Below are 22,165 nucleotides of genomic sequence, written 5' to 3'. Positions count from 1 at the left end.
ATATTTCCTAGGAATTGTCATTGGCCTAAAGTAGTTGCCTTGTTCAAAGTTATTCTCTCTCTCTCTCTCTAGGGGCAATATAAATTCAATGACTGCTCCATGGGGAGGTGTGAAGTCCCAGCCCCCTTGCCTCCATTGAGTACACCTCTAAAGGGCAATTCCAGCTACAAAACTCTCTGTGGTACTGGCTAGTGCTCCTGTTGCAATGCATCACCATTCACCATCGCCCTGTGCCTAATCTTACTTTCTTCCCTTGGTGATAGTTGTTTTTCCTGAGAGCACTCTCCAGTACACCACCTGCACACAAATCTCCATCTTGGAATCTGTTTTCTGGGAAACCTAATCTCCCTACCACAGCTTGTGTGTTTCAAGGTTCAAAGAGTAGTACACATAATAAATTCTGTAAAAATATTGAAGAGAGTGTACATTTCGTATAATTGAACATCTCTTTATTTCCCAGCCTTGCAAAATGCTTGTTGCACAGTCAGTCCAATATATTTTTGCTAGATGAATGGCTTGTGTGCTCAAAAAAATTGGCTAGATGTTGACAGGCAGGAGGGAAAATAAGTCTAAAATGATTTACTTGGGTAGCAGAAAGAGTATTGTATCAATCTCAAAAATAAAAATTGAACCAAGGGAGGAAACGTGAACTGATTGTTCCTGGTGGTTTTGAGTCTCAGGATATTTAGTGGACTGGAATTTGTGGAACTGAATTAAGTGTGAGCTCGGTGTTCATTGTATCCTTGTGATATCTGACTCTCACAGTCTCTGAAGGATTATAGAAAAAGTCACCTATTGGTTCCATTACTCATACTTTGAGATACAATAAAACTTTCTCTCTGAAGCAGTCCTAAAGAACTTTCAAGGCAACTTACCAAATATACATATATTTGAAAATACCAAAAAAAGTATGTGTATTTATATATACAAACTTCCTAGACCACAATTAGTAATTAAGATGTGCTAACCCTTTGATAAAATTCTACGTTTACAAATCTATTCTAAGAAATTCAGATATATGAAAGACTAAATCTCAAATTGATTATTAAAACAGTATTTAATGATAGCAAACAACTGAAAACAATATAAATGATTAGATAATTTAGATTATTTTTATTGATAATTTAACATCAATGCCATAGATAAGATTATTTATCTTACAGAACATAAGTTAAATTATTTTACTTCTCTCAAATACAATGTTATATGTCCATTGAATCAATGCCAGTTGAATATTTATCAATTTGGAAGGGTAGTCACATATATTTTTAAAAGGTATAAAGCATTAGCTGTAGTGTAATATTCTTTTTTGCTTACCAAATAAACATGTATATGATACATATGTAAGTATGTATGTATGTATGTGTATATATGTACACATACATATATCTGTGTGTCTGTCTCCCTATATAATTTTAAGGACTTAGAGGAAATACACCAAAGTGTACTAGAGGTTGTTCAGTAGCGAAATTACAAGAATTTTTTAAATTAAAATTTTCTGCTTTACTATTGTCTTTCTTTCCTCCCTCTTACATTTTTAGTTTGCCCTCTATCAGATTAAGTTCCTTGTTCAGTTCCTTTAGCTATTTTCTTGCCAATATGCTAAACTAACTTGTGATTATCATATATGCCTGGCCAAATCTCAACTGTGATTGAATCTAACTGTATAAATGTGTACAGTTCTATGTCCATGTCTGCGCTGCTGATAACAACTCAGCAAACTGCACCTAGGTCAACTGGGAATGCTAAAAACGAAGGGTCCCACTCATGAGCACCATACAGCCATAACTGCTTTTTACCCGTTCAGTTCTCACTCTCATTGCCCCCAGCAACCATCCCAAACTTCCTCTATTGTCTTCAAATTTCTAACCACCCTGACCTCCACATTGTTACCTTTCTCAATCTACCAGTAGTCAGCCTGAGCTTCAGATCTTTCTAGAAAATAGAATTAATTGGGCAGGAAACTTCTCATTCTAAAAATGAGCCAAATCTATATGTCTGCCTGTTTCTATTCCCGTTTCACTCATCGCAATGGAAGTCCAATTCTTCCAGTTCCTTGGGTCTATTCCTTCACATGTGATCAAGGTCAGGACACAACATGCTGTCCCCTTTGAATTTCGATTCCTGTATATCCTTCTCTACTAGCTCTTTACCACCCCTTTTCTTGCCTTAATTTTATCATCCTTTTCACATTAAAAAAATATTTTTATGTTATAGGAAATACCTTAGATTTATACAAGGGCAAGCATGTAATTTTCTTGTGGGGGAAAAAAAGCAACATATGACAACATTCATGTACAAATTAACTTATTTTAACATGCTGCCATGTTTGCTTCCAGCTACTAAAAATGCAAAAAAAAAAAAAAAAACCAAAATATTAGAAATCCAGTTGAAGAATTTTCTAATTTCCTCCTTCCCTCTCTTCACCTGCTGCCGCCAGAGATAACTATTATGCTGAAGTTTGTGTGCATTATTCCTGCTTACATTTTTTAAACTTCTAGGATACATAGTCAATCCATTAAAAGCTATATGGTATTTATGTTTTTTAAATTAACTCTTAATTAAAACGAATTAAGAGTGGCAGTAATGTATGCATCATTCTACTAGCTGTTTATTTTCTTACTCTTCATTATTTCTGGAATCTATCTAATTTATACACGTAGATCTTGTTCATTAATTTTAATTGTTCCACAGTATTTCATGGTATGCATATACTGTAATTTATTAATCCATTTCCACACTTATGGGCATTTAAGTTTGTTAGAACGTTCAGCTATTAAAAACAATGATGCAGTCAGTAATATTGGACGTTTCTCCCTGTCAAAATGAGCACAAGTTTCTCCTTTAAGGAAATAGATTTTGCTTATTCACAGATAAAATTATAAAAACGTGTGGGATTTTTTCTGCATACATATGTTAATTTTCTGTTATTTGTATTCTCTGTTTATCTTTTTTTTTAAATTTCCCTCCTCCTCTGCTTCCAGTTTCCCTGATAGGCTTTCTTAATTCATTTTTCTTCACCAGGTTGATTTGCAAGTCATACATGCTGTTTCTATTGTTTAATGATTATTTGTATATTTTAACAGTCATTTAGTTTATATCAAACATGAGTCCTTGGCTATTTCCTATCTCTTTTCCCTCCCACAAAATAACAGAGAGTTTTAAGCATAACTTAACTTCTGTCCAAAAATTCCACCTCACCCAGTTCTTCTGTTTGACTGGTTTAATGAGAGTCTGTGACTCTTATCCGTATAAACTTGCATGGATCATGCTTAAATAAACAGTAAAATTACTTTCTATTTTACAGTATGCAAGATGAACATCTTCCATGTAAAAGTTAGGAATGGAAACTGAACTATCCCATTGGTAAAAACAGTCTGGCTGCATTTTTTTTTTTTATGTCCAACTGCTGACAGTTTTTAAGCCTTATCCTTTCTTGTTCCCTTCTGCCCCATATCTGGGCAAGCTGATTAAAAAAAAAAAAAAATCCCTGGCACTCCCTCCTTTGTCTCCAGAGGGAGGTTCAAATCACATAATCCCTTTTCCTTGTGTGGAAACCTTTACCCAAGACCAACCACCTAACCACTATAAAACACTTGAGCTTAAAGGATGGGGTGTTTTCAGGCTCTCAAGTCATTTTCAGGTCTGTTTGAGGGTTTCCTGCTGTTACTAGAAAGGCTTTTTATATGAATATTAACTCTTTTTATGTCCTCTTTTTGCAAGTGTAGCATCAACAGTCTCGATCCAAAGCAAATTTGGGATGGAGGTGCATCCTGCTTCTCTAGAGAGGTTACAACACCATACAAATCCAATTGAGCTACACCAAATTTTCCTTCCCAATAATTCCCTAGAAATTACACCAAAAATTCTCACATCACCTCATCTTCTGGTTTTAGGTCAGAGCTAGAGACAGTCTGCATATTCTAAGATAAACACTGGTGATAGAGAAAACAACACTGTTCAAAGATCATAACAAAAACAAAGTTCAGGCTTTATTATAAATATAAAAAAAATGGAAAAATAACATGAGGTTTCAGAAGTAAAAGAGCACCACTGGTATAGATTACTGTAAATAAAAGACAAGAATATTCTGTAAACCACTATACATAAAGCGAATTATGTGAAAATATATGAGAAATATGAAAAATTTATGAAATCAAAACATGACTTTATGAGGAATGCATGGGCTGAAAGGAAAGGGGAATGGATTGGGATGAAAGGTTCCAGCTGAGATGATAGTTACAACTATGCGAATGATCCCAACAACACAAATGATGCTATGGTGGACTGAATGTTCATTTCTTCTCAAAATTTATCTTTAGGTTTAAATCCTAATCTCCAATTTAATTGTATTTAAGAGGTGGAGCCTTTGGGGGGTGATTAGGTTATGACTTGCCTCCCTTACGAATGGGATTAGTGCCTTTATGAAAGTGACCTAAGAGAGCTCTCCAGCACCTTCCAGCGTGTAAGGACACAGGGAGAGGATAGCAGTCTGCAACCTAGAAAAGGTCCCTTTCAGAATCTACCATGCTGATACCCTGATTTTTGACTTCCAGCCTCCAGAACTGTGATACATAAATTTCTGTTCCTTATAAGTCACACAGTCTATGATACTTTGTTAGCAGGTGAACTAAGGCAGATACTAAGAATCATGCTATTTAGTTTGATTACTACGAGCAGTTCAAGATGATGCAATAAATAACCCCCTCCTTCTCCATACAAGTATGAGTTCATTGTTATAATATATAAGCATGTGTGGTGTGTATTAATACAAATAGGAGGCCAAAATATTGTGTTCCTTACAGATAAAACCATTAATGGAGGGTGTAGCTTTCCTGTACAGGCAAGGATGTACTAATACTAACAGTGAATCCCAAAATTAGACAGACTTCCCTAGTCAATGGTGCAGGCCCAGGAAGACCTGGAAACACTGACATTACTGCAAGCAGTTACCGCACTTATGGCCAGTTTTTCATTATTGGAATGCTAAGCATGTGGGAGTTATTTATACCCTACTGCTCAAGGTCGTCACCAAGGTTTGATTTTTCACTCACGTGAAAATTCAAAAAATTGCAACTTCAGGCATAAATGGGTTAAGGGGTTGGTAGTTCCAAACAGGCAATTTCCACAAGGAAGAGAGAGATGACCACGCCAAACTCATACTTAACTCATAAGCAAGGTGAATGACTCCTCTTCACAGAAGATAGGAGTGACTGAAGGCCTAGGAGGCCAGGCTTACAAGTACTGGTGATCCTCCATAGGAAAGTAAATCTTAGTAACACTCTTTTTCCCAGTTACCCCCATCAGGCCCACAGGTCATCAGAGATGTAACTGTTCTTCTTATAGGAAGAGGTCAACAGTAGGGAAAATCATAGTCACACTTCATGAGACCACTCATCCAGTAATAAACATGGTTCTTTGGGTATTTTCCTTGGTTTATCCGTGGGAAATGTGAAATTTTGTCCGCTAAAGGCACTAAAATGCTTCTGAAAAATACACCAATTGATTAACTCAAAGTCTATTCTGCACACAAAGCCTAATTTCTATAATTTTTCTATGCAAACTAGACATAACTAGGTTTTCCAACACAGCGTTTCAGAGGTTCTGCAGAATAATAAACACAGAAATTACACAGAGAGGTTTAAAATTTGAATATTCTTTTCAATATTAAATTCTGAGCAAGAAATTGAATTTCAAATATGAAACCCCCTTGCAGTTTACAACTCAAATGAATTAAAGATAGAAATAGATATATTTTTAATTTTCCTATTGAGAAACAAATCCAAAGAAATTTAAATCTGAAATGTATCCTGGAGAAAGGGTATGTAGAGTGAAGAACATGGGCTTTGGGGTCAAAATACCTGGGTTTTATTATCTGTTCTATCACTTAATTAGTGTAAATTATGAGGTGTTAAATGCTTCTCTGCTTTGCTTTTCTCAATAAAATGAGGAAATTTTTATTCTTGATATTAGTATGAGGATTAAATGAATGAATACAAATCATATGGATAGTGCAGTGCCTGATACTGATACTATGTGTTGATGATTAATATTATAGTATTCTCCTAAATTTAACATGCTGCTCAACTTAAGCTGGAATAATTCTTGTGTACTAGATAGAGCCTAGATTCTTTCAGGTTTGTAGTAGTTTAATTCCATTCTCCTATGTGCTTCATTATTTTTTTAATTGTGGTAGATAAAAACATAACATAATATTGACCTCAAATAACAGAATTATGAAAATAAGTTAATTCCTGCCTCCTAAAACAATTATCTCAATGTAAAATATTTTTTCTAGAACCCATTTGGGTAAAACATTTGTGTTTTTAATCAAATACAGCCTGCCTCCCTTTTGCCCTTGGTGTCCCACTGTTTCCTACCATCTAGTAAAATAGTTGATTTCAGTTGCGTATAATTCATAGGGAAACTAAGTAGACACTTTTTAAAAGAGGCTACTTTTGGCTAATGCTGGTCACTTGTTTCCAGTTCTACCAATGCTTGCACAAGTAACTAGATCTGCCACTTGAAGAGATTTCCAGAGAACTTCAATATCACCATCTTCTCACTATTACTTTCTCATATAGTTTAAATGCCTTAATTCCTGAGATCCTTATATACCCATCAAATTTTAGCTCATCTATGTCTTGTGGTAAACTCGATTGGAAAAAAATGTCTCAGTATAAACTGATTTTGGCATTATGCATTTACCATATTCTCCTAACATCTCTTTCTCTGAAAGCAGCATTTCAGATATTGAGACTTTCAGAGTAAATTCAGAAATTTGCAATAATAACATTTTCAGTCACCAGGGCTTACTTGATGTGCATTTGTTTTTCAGTTAATATATTCAAAACTTCTTCAATTTTATTTTCATTTTGGAGTGGAGAATTGAGGGCGGGCTCTATCGAGTGACACAGCATCTGCAGTCCTGTGCCAAACTCTTTCCTCTGCCTCTTGCTATAAATTTCCTTGACCTGAAGACATTTGAGTTGTCTCCTGGGGAATCTCCTCACACATACTATATTAAACCAGACCAGAGCTGACTTGATACTAGCTATTGGGCATGACTTTTGAGTCTCTGGAAAAGTCACAGAAAGTCCAATCTTTCCTCTGCCCTGGATGCAGAATGAAATTTGGCAACTGGTCTAGTACTATAAAGCTAGTTCTGATCCTAACAATGTATAGCTAGGACCTCACTAGTTTCAGAGGCATATGGAAAGCTCAGTTGTTTTGTTGATTAAAAGCAGCAATATTTGTTCCATAAATTCAAGCATAAGTGTGCAAATTAATCTGTAATACCAGACCCGCTGCATCTATATAGTTTGAGGTCAAGCATTACCAGGACTGTTAGGTTACATGAGCTTGCCTGGACCACTGGAGCCAGAAGCTTGCTTGTTAGTATCCTCACATGGTTAGTTTTGTCAGCATTTGGCTGGTTCCCATTATCTACCTAGTTCCCTGTGCCTTTCCTGAGCCTGTACATCCTATTCAAGTTTGTTAAGTTATATGTTGGTTTGCTTAGGAGTGTTCAGTCTTTTGGCTTCCCTGAGCCACATAAAAAGAAGAATTGTCTTGGTACACACATAAAATACACCAACACAAACAATAGCTAATGAGCCTTAAAAATGGCAAAACTCAATATTTTAAGAAAGTTTACATATTTGTGTTGGGATGAGTTGAAAGCCATCTTGGGCCACATGTGGCCAGCAGGCCATGGATTGGAAAGCTTGGCTTAAAACCTGGTGCATATAATTCCACTTTTACAGAAACAAGTATTTGTCCTTAGGTAAAAGTTGCAGTGACAAACCAAGGTCAAAAATTCCCTCAAACATTGAATGAATGGATAAAATGTTGTATACTTACACACTTGAATATGATTCAGCCATAAAAAGATAAAGACATGATTTATTCTAGAACATAGATGAACCTAAAGATATCATGCTAAGTGAAAGACAGCACACAAGACCACATGTTGTATGATTCGATTTGTATTAAATGTCCAAAATAGGAAATTATATATAGGGACAGAAAGTAGATTAGTGGTTGGCATGGCTGGGAACAGGGTGAATGAGGAATGACTGCTAATAGGTACAAGGGCTTCTTTCTGGGCTGATGGAGATGTTTTAGAATTAGATAGTGGTAAGGATTTCATGACTTTGTGAATATACAAAAAGCATTGAATTGAATAAATTTGATGATATGTGAATTCCATCAATGAAAAGAAAGACTTAAAACTACATAACACTGCTGAAAACCTTCTAAATTGATGAGCCACATGAAAACAAGTTTACAAGTTTACAGACGCTTTTCCATCAAACATCTGGCATTCTCCATGGGTTAAGCCATTCCCCAGCATGTCAGCAAGCCATAAAGCATCAATGATTAGCTCCAGCTCAGAGAAATTCTCCCTATTATAAGTTAGGTGTATCCAAAGAACAATATAGCAAGCCATGCTATATGAGATCTCATCTTTACTCATTGTTATTCAAATGTCAGCAAGAGCCGCAAACTACATAATAAAGACAACAAATATTTGAACATGGAATAGAAAGTAGGGTTATGTTCCCATAAAATGATACATCACTTCTTCTCATTTTGAAACTCCTAGTTTATTCTTTGACGCATTAAACTCAGAGCTTAGAAGCATTTACAGAATTTACTCTTGAAGTATTAAATATACAGAGCTATCATGAAAAATAAAAGGAAAAATCACCTGTGGCCATTGCCTAGTATAGCACCTCCCTAGCAGACAGCCATGCACATCAGCTGTGCCATAAGCCTCAAACTCCAAACATAATTTTCATTGCTCAGAATCGATTCTGAATTCTGTTCTTTAAGATTCCCAGCCTAATGAATCACATACTGGAAGTTTAATGTGACCCAACAACCACACTGCTCTTTTCCTCCTGAGTTTGAACCAAGAAAGAAGTAGTGGAAAAAAGCAGTAAGTAACCCATAGTAACACATGTATTTAAAATGTAAAGCTTGACCAAGATCAATCAAGAAAACATGTCTGTCACTTCAAGTAGGCAAGAAAATTCCCTAAAGGAAGAGAGAGAAGGGGATGAGAATTTATCCCTAACCAATCATTCAGGCAACTGGAAGGGAGTAAAAAAGATGGAGAGGAGAGGGGTAGAAGTATTTTTCTACAGGATGCCTGTTTAAATGAAAGAAAACACCAGCAGTGGGGTTGTATGTCATTTCTTGTAACATTATAACATGCTTAACGTCAAGTGCTTTTTACATTTTCTTCAATTTAATCCTGACAACAAACCTATGAGGTAGGCACATTTATTGTGTACATTTTACAGATAAGATAACTGAAGCTCAGCTAGAGCAAATTGTTTGCAAGGGGTCAGATAAAATAGCTGTTTTCTGCCACTAAAGTGGTCTCTCTCCAGATAAAATTAAAAAATAAAAAAATCTCTAAACAGATCCGGGGGGAAAAGAAAGGAGTAAAATTAAATCCTCATAAGAAAGAATAAAGTACAGAACTTCCAATGCAAAATATCAAATCAGTGTTGTACAGGTAAAAATCGGAATGAACAAAAAGGTCACAGGAATGAATATGGAGAGAGAAAGGAACAGATAGGAGAGCAAAGAGCAGAGAGCTAGTTTATGAATAATAGGGGGTCTCCAGAGAGGAAAGCAGAACAAATGAGGCTGAAACAACAACAAAATCACAGCAGTACATTTTCCTATGCTGTAAAAAATATTTGCAGTTTTCAGATAAAGTCTTGTCAGGTTTTGAAGCAAAAATACATTCAATAACATTTATCGAGCACTTAATATATTTCTAGAAAGTTACTATATGTATCGTTTAGTGCTTTGACAAGAAAGAGATAGCAAAAAGTAGTCCTTTCCCTCAAGGGGCTAAAAGTCTATTGGAAAAAACACAAACATATGATTATCTAAAATATGGCACAGTCAGTGATGGACATGATGATGATGCAGGTTTATTGCAGCACCAAAGCAAGGCAAATTATTGGTTAGGAGACTTAAGGTGTCTATGGGAGCAGGCGTCCAAGACAATATGAGATTTAAATCATGAATTATATCCCAGCACTAGAAGTAGGGAGATGGAAAGCATACCTATTCAAGACAGCAGGACAATATGGAGAAATATATAATAATAATCAAGTACATTCTATGGGGAAATATACAGTTTGTTGTTTCTGAATCAAAGAAATTCAAGGTGGGAGTTAAGCAGCTCAGGGCCAGAAAAGTGGGCAAGAGTGAATTTCCAAGGCTGTGTGCCATGTTGTGAGCTAGAAACTTCATTGTGAGGTAACAGGACATCATTGAAGAGTAACAATGATGTAGGGTAAGGAAAAGCTTCATATTACCTGAAGCACTGTCTACTTCTCAGAGGGTGCACTGGAGAAAAGGAGACTACTTGAAAGACTAGTTGAAGTCCAGGTAGGAAATAACAAAGACTCAGGATAGTGAGAAGGAGGTAGTTACAGCAGCAAACAGGATGGATGTGAGAAATGCTCAGGTGTGAAAATAGAATTAAGTAACTCACTGAATATGCTGATGGGTAAGACAGGGGTAAGAAGGGCTCAGCCATGCCTTCCATATTTCTAGTTTGATTGCATTGTGAGGATGGAACATAATGAATAGAGAAATAAAATGTTGCACATTACATTTATGATCCTCCCTAAGGGGAGATGCAAAGTCGTTTTATTAATTTTGATAATTATGTAAATATAGTTTTGACTGCCATTTTAAAAATCTGAAACTAGTCACTAGAAGAATTACATGTTTGTTTGCATTCCAAAATCCCATAGAAAGTTATTTTTTAAAAATAGCCCATGTAGTCAAAGGCTAAGCCAGATGAAAGAGCAAGGTAGCAAAAACAAAACAGAACAAACACACCAGAAGGTGTGAAACGGTACAGAATTTAACATAGGCAGAGTTTTGAAAATGAATATACTTTAAACATTCATTTAAAAAAAAATCACTCAAATTGGGTTAACAAAATATGACTTCCTGGATATTACGGCAGCAGCCTGGTCATGCCTGACTTACCTTTCATCGTTTTCAGTTAAACACTCCAAAGTGTCCAGCCTGAGATAAAAGCTGACAGCAACACAGCTGGTTGATGAAAAGAGAAAACCATATTCAAATTCCAGTAGTAAGCCTGCTGGCAGGACGTTTGATGAGATGTTCCCAGAAGCACAAACCTGACCAGAGAACAGTCTTTTCTCTGGAAAGAAACTGGTTGTGAAAGTCACCTCCCACCTTCCATTAACTGTCTGTCTCCCACCTCTGCATCCTGGACACGTTTCAATATACTCTGTCTCAGTGAAGGGCACAATGACCTATCCAGTTTTTTTACCCAGTTCCTAACACCTGTTCTCATGCTGCTAATGAAGACATACCTGACACTGGGTAATTTATAAAGGAAAGAGGTTTAACTGACTCAGTTTAGCATGACCGTGGAGGCCTCAGGAAACTTACAATTATGGGGGAAGGGAAAGCAAACATGTCCTTCTTAACACGATGGCAGGAAGAGTGTGTGTACAGGGGAACTACCCTTTATAAAACAATCATGTCTCATGAGACTTACTATCAAGAGAACAGCACGGGAAAAACCTGCCCCCATGATTCCATTACTTCCCACCGGGTCCCTCCCACAACATGGAGGGATTATGGGAGCTACACTCCAAGATAAGATTTGGGTGAGGACAGAGCCAAACAGTATCACCTTCCCTTTCCTTAAGCCCACTATCCAATCTATCAGCAGTTGGTTAGCGGTTGGTGAGCAGTTGATGATTTTATCTCCAAATAATTCTCTTTTACATTTGATTGCTTTTCTCTCTACCACCATCACCATAGCCAAAGCTTCTTTCACTCCTTAATTTCTTAAGCAATCCCCTGCAATCTATTTCATGCTCTTTCATTTATAAAGGTTTTCTTGAGTGCCAGAACTACAGTAAATGTGCATGTCACTCTTTTTGGCACAATACAGGCCAAAGTGCTGAACAAGACAAGATCTCTGGCATAAAAGAGCCTACCTTTTAGTTAAAGAAATCAACAACTAGCACGTGATTGTATAACTTGACACCAGGAAGCTACTTGCTGTGGGGAAATCCAAGGCTTCATGAACGCTGGGTCCTTTGTGAAGAAAAGATCTTGGAGAAAGCAGAATAGAGAGACCATGGCTGAAGTCTTGGAAGAAAATTGGTGGCTTAGATGGGGTATTTAATAGATATGGTAAAAAAAAAAAAAAAAAAGATCAGCTCAGAATATATTTTTAGAGAGGAGCCATGGAATTTGAATTAGATGTGGAATGTGAGGGAAAGAGGACATCTTACTGAATGAAAGAGAGGTGATACTAAATTGGTGGAGCTATTTATTTGAAGTGTGAGACCTGGGGAAGAAGAAGTTTGCTGCACAAGTGGAAATAATTCAATGGTATTCTTGAACTTTTTTTGATAATAGATACTAATATAATTTTGTACATATCAACTTTCACAGAAAAGGTCTTTTAAAATGTCTTAATCCATTTTATGCTTTATTAAGTGGAGTCTAATGAAGAAAATGAATATTTCTTTTCTGCCTGATGCTTTTATAAGTCATTATCATCATTATTCTGAATATCAGTTGTCACTATTCAGGCCTCTGATGTAAGACATGCAAGACGAAGGAGACTCTAGACAAATGAAAGAACCACAGTCCTTGGCTTCAAATTGTTCAAAGAAAACAATATGTATGCAGTGCACTGTGCTGGCTATTAGTAAATTTTGTGTAATTTTAGTGTTTTTTTTTTCTGCTTTTTTGCTACTTTGCACTTTCCAGGACTCCAAATAATACCAAAATCTATGGATGCTCAAGTCCCTTTTATAAAATGGTGTAGTATTTGCGTAAACCTATGCCATCATCTTGTAGATTCTAAGTCATCTCAAGATTACTTAAAATGCCTAACACAATTTAAATGCTAGGTAAATAGTTGTTCTACTGCATTGTTTCAAGAGTAATGACAAGAAAAAATGTCTGTACATGTTCAGTACAGATACAACCATCCATATTTCTTTGGAATATTTTCAATTCACAATCAGTTGACTCCCAATAGATGTGGAACCCCTGGATACTGATTGACCATTATAGTGTAATAATGTTTTGTGCTTATTCAGCTGTAATATGTCAATACATTTTTCACTGTTTAAGATTCAGGCACTACTTAAATATTCAGACTCAAGAGTTGAAAGTGCTTCCTGAGATTCTCCTAAAGATACCTATGTCAGGAAGTTCAGATTTTCACATTTCACTGTTTATTGTGCTGGGGAATTTCCCTATGCCTTTAACTATGTCTATCATGTCTTCTTCTTAAGTTTCTCTAAATATATCTACACACATACACATCTTTTCAATGAGCTTACATGATATGTACTATTACAAAACTTGGGTTTTTCACTTGATAATATGTCTGGGATTTACTTCCACATTGAAACATACAGTTATCCTTACTTATTAAATAAAATATTAAAACAAAATCTGCCTCATATTTCATAGAATGGGTTAAACATCATTTATGCAATCATTTCTCCACTGATTTATAGTTCTGTTTCCTATTATTTACTAGTAAAAGTAGCGCTGCAAAAAATATTAACTATATAATATTTATACATGTGTGAGTACTGCTTTTTGTTAGTTTCCTTTTTTTTTTTTTTTTTTGAGACGGAGTTTCGCTCTTGTTACCCAGGCTGGAGTGCAATGGCGCAATCTCGGCTCACCGCAACCTCCGCCCCCTGGGTTCAGGCAATTCTCCTGCCTCAGCCTCCTGAGTAGCTGGGATTACAGGCACGCGCCACCATGCCCAGCTAATTTTTTGTAATTTTTAGTAGAGACGGGGTTTCACCATGTTGACCAGGATGGTCTCGATCTCTTGACCTCGTGATCCACCCGCCTCGGCCTCCCAAAGTGCTGGGATTACAGGCTTGAGCCACCGCGCCCGGCCTGCTTTTTGTTAGTTTCCTAAGAGTGTTAGAACAAAAGGCATACACACTTACAAATTATTACAGATACAAACAAGTTGCCCTTCTTAAAGAATGACTGATGTAAAATCTTATCAATAGTACATAAAAATGTTTCTTTATTCAAAGCTAGTTAGTACTTGATCATCATAGGTTAGTTTTGGGGGTTTTATTTGTTTGGTTTTATAGGATATGTAAAGGAAAGAGCAGAAATCTGGGTCCTCATAAACCCGGACAGGGTCTTCAAGCTAGCTATTTGACATAGGCAGAGATTTTTCTCCTTCTTAAATAAAGTACTTTACAAATAGAGTTTTGAAGCTCTCCTTCTAACCAGATTGCTTTTTATATTGCCTTTTCAACTCAATGGTTATTTAAAAGACAGTGTAAAACTTCACAAGTTAATAGATTCTATGGTAGTCTAATTTATATTTAATTTCTGCTTTTTTGGCTGCCTGCACTTGAAGAATATGGTTATAATTTATTGAGTTCTTTTTTTAAGCATCATATATGAGAATATGTATCATAGGCATTCGAAGGGACGTTGATTTTCCATTTGTAGGGTATGGTGCTTTATTTTTTGTGGTAAGACTTTCCATTTGCATTGCTGTTGCTTTATTTAATTCTTGATACCCTTATTTGCTTTTATTTATCTATTTGTTTTGTCCAATACAGGGAGATGGCACTAAATTATACAGTAATGATTGTGGATTTCTCATTCTCTTTTTATGTTTTTTTTTAGGAGATTGTTTTAAATATTTCAAAGCTATAATAGCAATTTTAAAATATCTTAAAACATTACAGCTCTTTGGGTGAATCCGTTTGTAGGTTTTATTTTGTCTAGTTCACAATCCGCTATTTCTTTGCATTCTATTTAATCTTATTTTAACTCTATCATGTCATCTTTTCTTCCCTTATCTTTTGCTTGGCATATCTTTCTCTAAACCTTCTTTTTCAAGACATTGAAGTATCTACATATGATCTTTAAAAAAGTCTTGCTTGGCCTTTAAATCAGAGAATTTGTATCTTTCTTCAGTTATGTTTTGATGCTTTCTCATTCTACTTTCTGTTCTCTTGAGCTGGAATTTCTGAATCTCTCCTTCATGTCTCTTAAATTTCACTCTCAGACTTTCTACCTACGTTTCCTTGTATGCATAATTGGAGAATCAAGGAGAATCCCTTGGCTATATCTTCTCAGTAACTAATTTTCTTTGTATATATGTACATTCTGCCGCTTAGCCTGAGTGCCATAGCTCTGACCATGGAAGTCATGTATAGTAATACCCCAATGTACACCAATTTGACTGTCAAGCATCCTCAAAACTCAGCCGAAGAATATTGCTTTGCATTTGAATTGTGTAGACATCTTGAGTATCTAATTAACATAAAAGGATCTCAGCTTTATAGTTGTTGTGTGTTATATGTTGTCCTTGACTAAGAATACTCAAATTTGACGATTTACCACAGTGGTAATTTCATGCAGAATGATCATTATAATAAAAAACTTTTTGAAAGCGTGATACAACTTGTATTATTTCTATTGATTCAGATTTGAAATGAAAGGGTGACTTCATAAACATTGGGTAGAATGTTTTATGCTTGTTTTGTTTTAGGGACAGAGGCCACCCTCAGTCACCCAGGATGGAATGCAGTGGCACAATCATAGCTCACTGCAACCTCAAATTTCTTGCCTCAAGTGATCCTCCTGCCTCAGCCTCCTGAGTAGCTGCCACTGTGCTCCACGGGTCAAATGTTTTGTTAGTATTTCTTAGGTGTACAGCACCAAGTATCTACAAAAGTGTTTATGGAAAGTAGGAACCAGCTAGATTATACACTAAAAATAAAAGAAAAATGCTTTGTTAAGTTAGGTAACAATAGCTAATATGAACTATCAAAGCAATTATCTCCACTTTCATGCAATTTGATGCTGTTTTAGTATAAAGGTACATCAGATTGGGAACCCAGGAATACATACTGTTTTTCACTATGGAAACAAAGAATTTCCTAAAGATTTTTAAAATAAAATCTTTATTTTACTCCCAAAACATGGGAAAAGACATCTCTGGTGGCTTCTCACCATTGCTTTTGTGATTCTTGATCTGCCATTGAGTGAGGGATACTTTTGAGATGCCTGATCTGTCTTCAGTGACTCCAAGGGAGGGAGGAGCTTGCCAGAGGTAGCAGATAGTGGTCACCCAACTACTTAATATGCTGACACCTCTCTGGAAATCAGGACCTTTCAGGGACAATGCCCTTTTCCTGGAGCACCATTTTTTCTTGCCTTGGTGAGGATGGAAATCCCTCTGCATTCCTCTGCTGCACGCAATCCAGAAAAATCCAGTTGGGTTGGCTGTTGAGTTCTCCAAATCACCCCCTAGTCAAGTTCTATCCTTTCCTTCCACCCTGGATTCTATTAAGTTTGGGTTTAAAGTTCCTCAGAACTTCCCTTGGCTCTACAATAGTATTCCTCTGTGAGTCTGGCTATATTTTCTCTGAATTTGCTTTTACATAGATCTAATTCTGCTTGTCATCTATCTCTTAGGAAGTCCTAGAACTTTCTGATTTGTTAATAGTCATTTATTTGAGAAATATCTTTTCTACCCTTTCATGTGATTTGTGTGTAGTTGGATCAGGGTAGACATAAATGTTTAGAGATCATCTAAGCCAGTCTCTTCCACATAAATATTATTTATAATTTGAAAAACTGCTTTATTGAAAGATTATTTTTTTTTTTCAAAAAGTCATAATTACTATTCTCCCCTTTGAAAAAAACAAAGTTAAGTAAAATCTAACTCAGCCACTGCCTGCTCCTAGGAAGGAATCTGGCTTTCTGTGTAGAGCTGATGAATATTTGATATTTATGATAGAAGTTATAAAATGCTTTTTATTAATAACTAATTAATGACTTCTCTGCCATTGTTATCCTAAGCAAGTAGAGAGCAGTGGGAAACTAACCTGAGTGAATGTGAATAGGAAAGAAGACATGGAGGTGACAGATTTTATTTTTAGGCTTTCTGTGTGCTTCTCAGCACTGCAGATGATAGCCATTGCAAGGTGAGCTGCAAAGGGCTTGCTGGGCCCACCTTCCCCCGTTGCATTTAGAACAAAAGCAGCATCAGGAAGTGCTGGCTGCATTCTCAGTGCTGATTGTGCAGAAGGGCCTCATAATGGCATCAATAGTAGCTCAGAAGCACAGGGATTTTTCTTCTCTAAAAAATGTCTCAGAGTCAAGGAAAACTTAATGCTTGATATTCTCCAGGTCCTGCAGCCTGCCTTTTCCAGGCATCATTGGTAACTCCTATTATTTTTGTAGGCAGAATTTCGTGGAAAATATTTCATTTTGCTTTCCTAATATGTATATTTTTGACAACCTCAGTGAGCCAGAATTAGATAAAACAGAACTTTGAGTTCAGTGGCTTTGTTTTTGCTTTTAGCTATCTATGCATCTTGGGATGAAGAGAAAGTCTTGGCAAAAATGCACAATTTGGTTCTACATAATACAACACAGTATACATGTACATGCACATTGAAACGACTGATGGAGCTTGGCAGGTACATTTCAATGAAATATTCTATGATTTTTGTGCCTTGAGCAGTAAAAAATGATCCTCAAAATGATGCCTTTAAAAATATTCAAGGTAGTCAACTGATCAAAATAGAAATATTAGGTATTGTTCACTGTAGTCTCCTTACTCAGTAGGGATGTGAATAAAAAGAGTTGTAGCTATGAGAGGCTTTGCCCAGAAGGAAGTCTAGTCATAGAAACACCGTCACTAACAACTAGTGACTTGGCAGATCCAAAGCTGTGGTCATTAGACCATATTTCTTCTTTGGAAACAAGTCATAAAATCATGTAAATGCTCACAGCAAAGCTTTCTCTTCCCATCTGTATACACAGAACAATTTTAAATGCCCTTTCCCCTTTTCTATTTTAGATTTTTTTAATTTGTATTCTCTGAAGCCAAACCTTTACTGACTTCTTTAAGAAATCAACATAACTTACTTCTCTGTCCTACAATAGATGAGTTGCTTCCTATCACACAGAAAATAATTACCTTTGGCTATGATTTTTTTTTTACTTTCTAAAACTAAAATTCATTCATAGTTTCATCTGTCCTTCTCTCCTTGCCCATGGATTTCATTCAATGAAATCCAATAAACCTTTTTGAGCACCTACTATGAGCCAATCAATGTGCAGCATCCTTGGGATATAAAGAGTAATTATGTACAAAATGGCAGAAACTGTGTCCAGTTGTTGTCCACTTGATTTGTATGGAGTAGAGGAAGTGGGAAGACAAGATTGAGGCAGATCTAGATACAAGAAGACTAAAACACATATACGAAGTGCTGTTACAGGCACAAGGGCAAGGTACTGTTGATTCCTGGGACAAGGCAGTTACCCTCACCTGGGGGAGTCAAAGGATGATTCACAGAGGCAGGGGTGCTTTCTCAGTCACTCATGACATCCCCACCAATTCGTTCCACTTTCTTCTCTACTCATGAGAATTTTTTTTTTTTCATTTCACTTGAAAATTGTAAAACCTTGACAATGTCTGTAAAATGCAGTCCATATTCTTTGGCATGCCTTTAAGGGGTGGGAGTTACACTGTGCACTTTTTCTTTCCAGCTTGACTCCTCAGTTTCCTTCTTGCATTCTGGACTCCAGGCATCCTATAAAACTCTGTCTTCCAAATATACTTACTCTCCTTATCTGGTGTTCTTTGCATAGAGTTCTTTCTCTCTAATTTTCCTACCTTTACAAATTATCTTCTTCTCCCAAGACTGACTAAAATACCTCTAAAAAGATTTACCTGATTTTTCAGCCCACGGCACTGTTACTCTCTCCCTTGTCCACACTTTTACCATACTTTATTTACATCTCTCTTAGAATACACATGACTTTAACGATTGTTTACATGGTTTTCTCCTTAATTTTTGCATGCAAAAATCCACAACGCATGCATTGCTTCTCTACAAATTTCCTGGTATATTGTGAGTGTTCAGTACATTTGTATTGACCGACATTGAAACATGCATATCCACAAACACATACACATATATACATTTTGAAGACTGGACTCCATGACTGGCTGAGTAGTATTCAGATTTGTGAATCCTTTGACTCTCAATTTTCTCAACTGTAAATGAGCAATTTTCTCAGCTATAAATGAGCATTTAATGCCCTACCAACTTTACATTACTGTTGTGTAAAAAATCTATGTGAAACTGCTTTTAAAAAAGGTAATCCAGTATAAAGGAGCATCCTTATAAGAGATGATGTTTGTAGCAGAAAATAAAACTTAGGGAACCCATGGTAAAGCTTCGTTAATTTTATGAAGCGTTATCCCTTTTACTTATTCAATAGCTACTTGGAAGTATTGCCTGAGCTGCACTGTTGCGATTGTGAAAAACACAGCAGGAGAAGCCAAACGTATTTGCTCGTGGACAATAGTGCTTTGAATAAGAGCACCGCATTTGGGCTAGTGCAAATGAAATGAAAAGGACTTAGAATTGGAAGGGTAACATAACTTTCGATCTCTCATTCATTCACTTTTCAAATATGAAAGAGGCCAACAGTATCTCCTGCAATGGACAAGGAGTTTTTAAGCAAAAGTGTGCTGGTTTACAAACTAGAAAGTTAACTTTTCTATCAGCCAACTGTATTATGATATGTACATTAATATATGTAGAATGCATTTCACATGTATCAAACCTACTTACAATCACATTAACTTATTTACTGAATATAATGAGAAGAGTGATTAGGAGCTAGAGTCTGGGATGAGATTTACCTCAATTTTTGGCTCTACCTCTATGGAATCATTCAGAAATGCAGGTAGAACTATATGATGAGTTTGTTGCACGAATTAGAGTAGTAATGTGAACTACTGTACCTGGCTCCTGGCTCCTACTGTAGATTATTTGATAAGCTCTGGGCCAAAACTAACCTAAAAAGTTCACACATCAGCTCAGGCAGCTGACCCTGTTCAGTCCTTTTGCCTGTGGAACCAGATTCACAACCAATTCACAGCCTATGTGACTTAAATCAAATGCGAATTTCCTCATTTGTTCATTGTTGCACTTTCAATATAAATCCAACTTCCATTCATTTGTCAGTGACCAAATTCACATCCCATGTAACTCGACTGGGAAATCTGGGCCAAGCAAAGTTTGGGATTGACTCAGTTTCATCCCTGCACAATGGTTCTGTGTGCATGACGTGTGGTGTGTAATGTGTGGTCTTGCCCCTCAAGGGTAGCCTGAGGGGTATACTTCCTGTGTGTCCCAGGATGCCAGCTCCCTTCTGTAGAAGGAGGGTTTGAGCTCCCCCGAGGGTATCTGAAACTAATACTTGGTATGCTTTATTAATCTTTTCCTGACTTCCCATCCTTCTGTATGCCAAGCTTAACTTGCTCTGACTGGAGTTGATGGAAACCGAAGAGCAGAGGCAATTTACATTTTGTAAACCACAGAACACTGGAAACCCCCCTTATGACACATCTGGAGAGAGTTGCATTATTTAGAGCCTCTGTTCTTCCCCACTGTCTCTAAAGTCTTCACGCATGCAGAGCAGCTGTCTCTTAGACTTGCACCTGAGTATATGCTGTCTTTTTATTTTTTAATTGGAGCATGAGAGTCACCCTTTTCTCCCTGCAGACTATAAACCTCTCCTGGACAGGCCCAGGATGTGACATTTCTTTCACTGCCTGCTGACAGCACTAAGCTCAGTGCCACCAGCAAATGAATTGATGTCGGTGGCTTAATCAGCCAGAGTTAATATGTAATAAAGCTGTAAGTTTTGAAAAGTTAAATGTGTTAGGTATAGGAACTTCTCTAATAACTTCACCAAAAGAAATGGCAGATATCTTTAATCTTGGCTCTCTTCCACCTTGTCTTAGGCAGGGTGGCCTCAAAAAAGATGCTGAGACAGGGATTTGAGAGCAGGCACTTTCTCTAGTTGGTAATCCCTAGATAAGGGAGGGGCAAAGGTAACAGGGAAGGGTGAAAAGCCAGTCAAGGGTGCCTTAATAAGCAGGTTACCACTGATGGTTCCATCTCTCCAGGGATCCTCTGAGAAAACAGCATAGACTGAAACTCAGTATTGTCATTATTGTCTCACTAAGGAACAAGGCTCTGAAATGCACATTTATGGATTCCCGTCTCTTGTTAATCAAGGCTTATCTTTGGAGAGGTGAATCTCCTAGAGCTCTGAACTGCAAGATCCTGGCTGCAGAGAGGGCCCTCAAGCAGAGGATCTGAGAGGTGTGTGTGTTTGGTGTAGGCAGCTCTTTGCATGTCTAAAAAATCTCCCAGAGACTGTAGACAGACAGCAGGTAATTTGAGGGGCTATTGAGTGGGATAGCAATGGCATTTGTCACTCACTATCCCCTTACAAAAGGGGTGGAGAAAGAGTCAAGATTCCTAACAATCCAAGGCATGAGAAATAGTGAAGAATGTTCTAAGCTTCGTGTAATTATCAAAATACATTTTCCCAGACCCGCATTTTGTACATTTGCAGGTCTCTTCCCAACGTGTCAAAGGCAAGTTTGCCTTTCTTATTTTCTGAACTTCTTCAATACCTTTTCTATTTTGCACCCTGTGCCCTATACCCTGTGCATTGGTGATACCTGCGTTGGCTTGGGTGGCAGCGAAGTATCTCTATGTCTTCCTCTGAAATGGGCTATTAGAGATCAGTTACCAGATCTCAAACAAGCAAGAAAAATCTGAAGAGACTTTGTAGTTTTATGGTCTGAGGATTCAGTCTAGGTGGTGCTACTTATTACTGTGTAATCTTGAACACAGGACTTGTTACTCTTAAACCCTGTTTTCTTTATCTGTAAAATGATAATTATATTACAGGAATATTGTTGGCATCCAATGAAATAGTGAATGTGAAGCAACTTTATTATGTCGGGTACAAAGCCGATGCTCCAAAAACTATACTTTTCATTATCATCATCATCATCATTATCATCGTCATCATCATCCTTTAGCATTATGCCTTTCATGGGATAGATTTCAGAAAATAGTTTTGCTGAATGAATTTATTTAATCAAATTCAAATCAATTAGTTTTGCTCATGGTTTGAGGACATGGTGAAACTTGATGAGGGAGTAGTTGAAATCCTAAGCGGTAACAGAGCTGCTGGTAGAGATTTCACACCTCCAGGTGATCCTTCTGTTCCTCGG

At 36.8% G+C, this 22,165-nt stretch overlaps 2 long non-coding RNA genes across 4 annotated transcripts in view; one reads left to right on the top strand and one right to left on the bottom strand.

Moving 5' to 3' along the window:
* Window positions 1-11,506, bottom strand: part of LOC144579178 (uncharacterized) — a 29,270-nt gene extending 17,764 nt beyond the window's left edge. The window contains exons 1-2 of the long non-coding RNA XR_013526144.1: window positions 11,464-11,506; window positions 11,032-11,209 (exon numbers count right to left, since the gene is read on the bottom strand). This is a non-coding gene — a long non-coding RNA (uncharacterized LOC144579178). The remainder of the gene's footprint in view (window positions 1-11,031; window positions 11,210-11,463) is intronic.
* Window positions 10,357-22,165, top strand: part of LOC144579177 (uncharacterized) — a 70,770-nt gene continuing 58,961 nt past the window's right edge. For 2 of the 3 annotated variants that reach the window (XR_013526143.1, XR_013526141.1), the window contains exon 1: window positions 10,357-10,419. This is a non-coding gene — a long non-coding RNA (uncharacterized LOC144579177). Of the gene's footprint in view, window positions 10,499-22,165 lie in introns of all 3 variants that reach the window. The other variant, XR_013526142.1, reaches the window with a different exon arrangement.

This window comes from Callithrix jacchus, chromosome 14 (assembly GCF_049354715.1).
Source record: "Callithrix jacchus isolate 240 chromosome 14, calJac240_pri, whole genome shotgun sequence".
In the NCBI taxonomy this organism is placed as follows: Eukaryota; Metazoa; Chordata; class Mammalia; order Primates; family Cebidae; genus Callithrix; species Callithrix jacchus.
The sequence above is the reverse complement of the archived record's forward strand: the minus strand, read 5'-3'. Positions and strand labels throughout refer to the sequence as shown.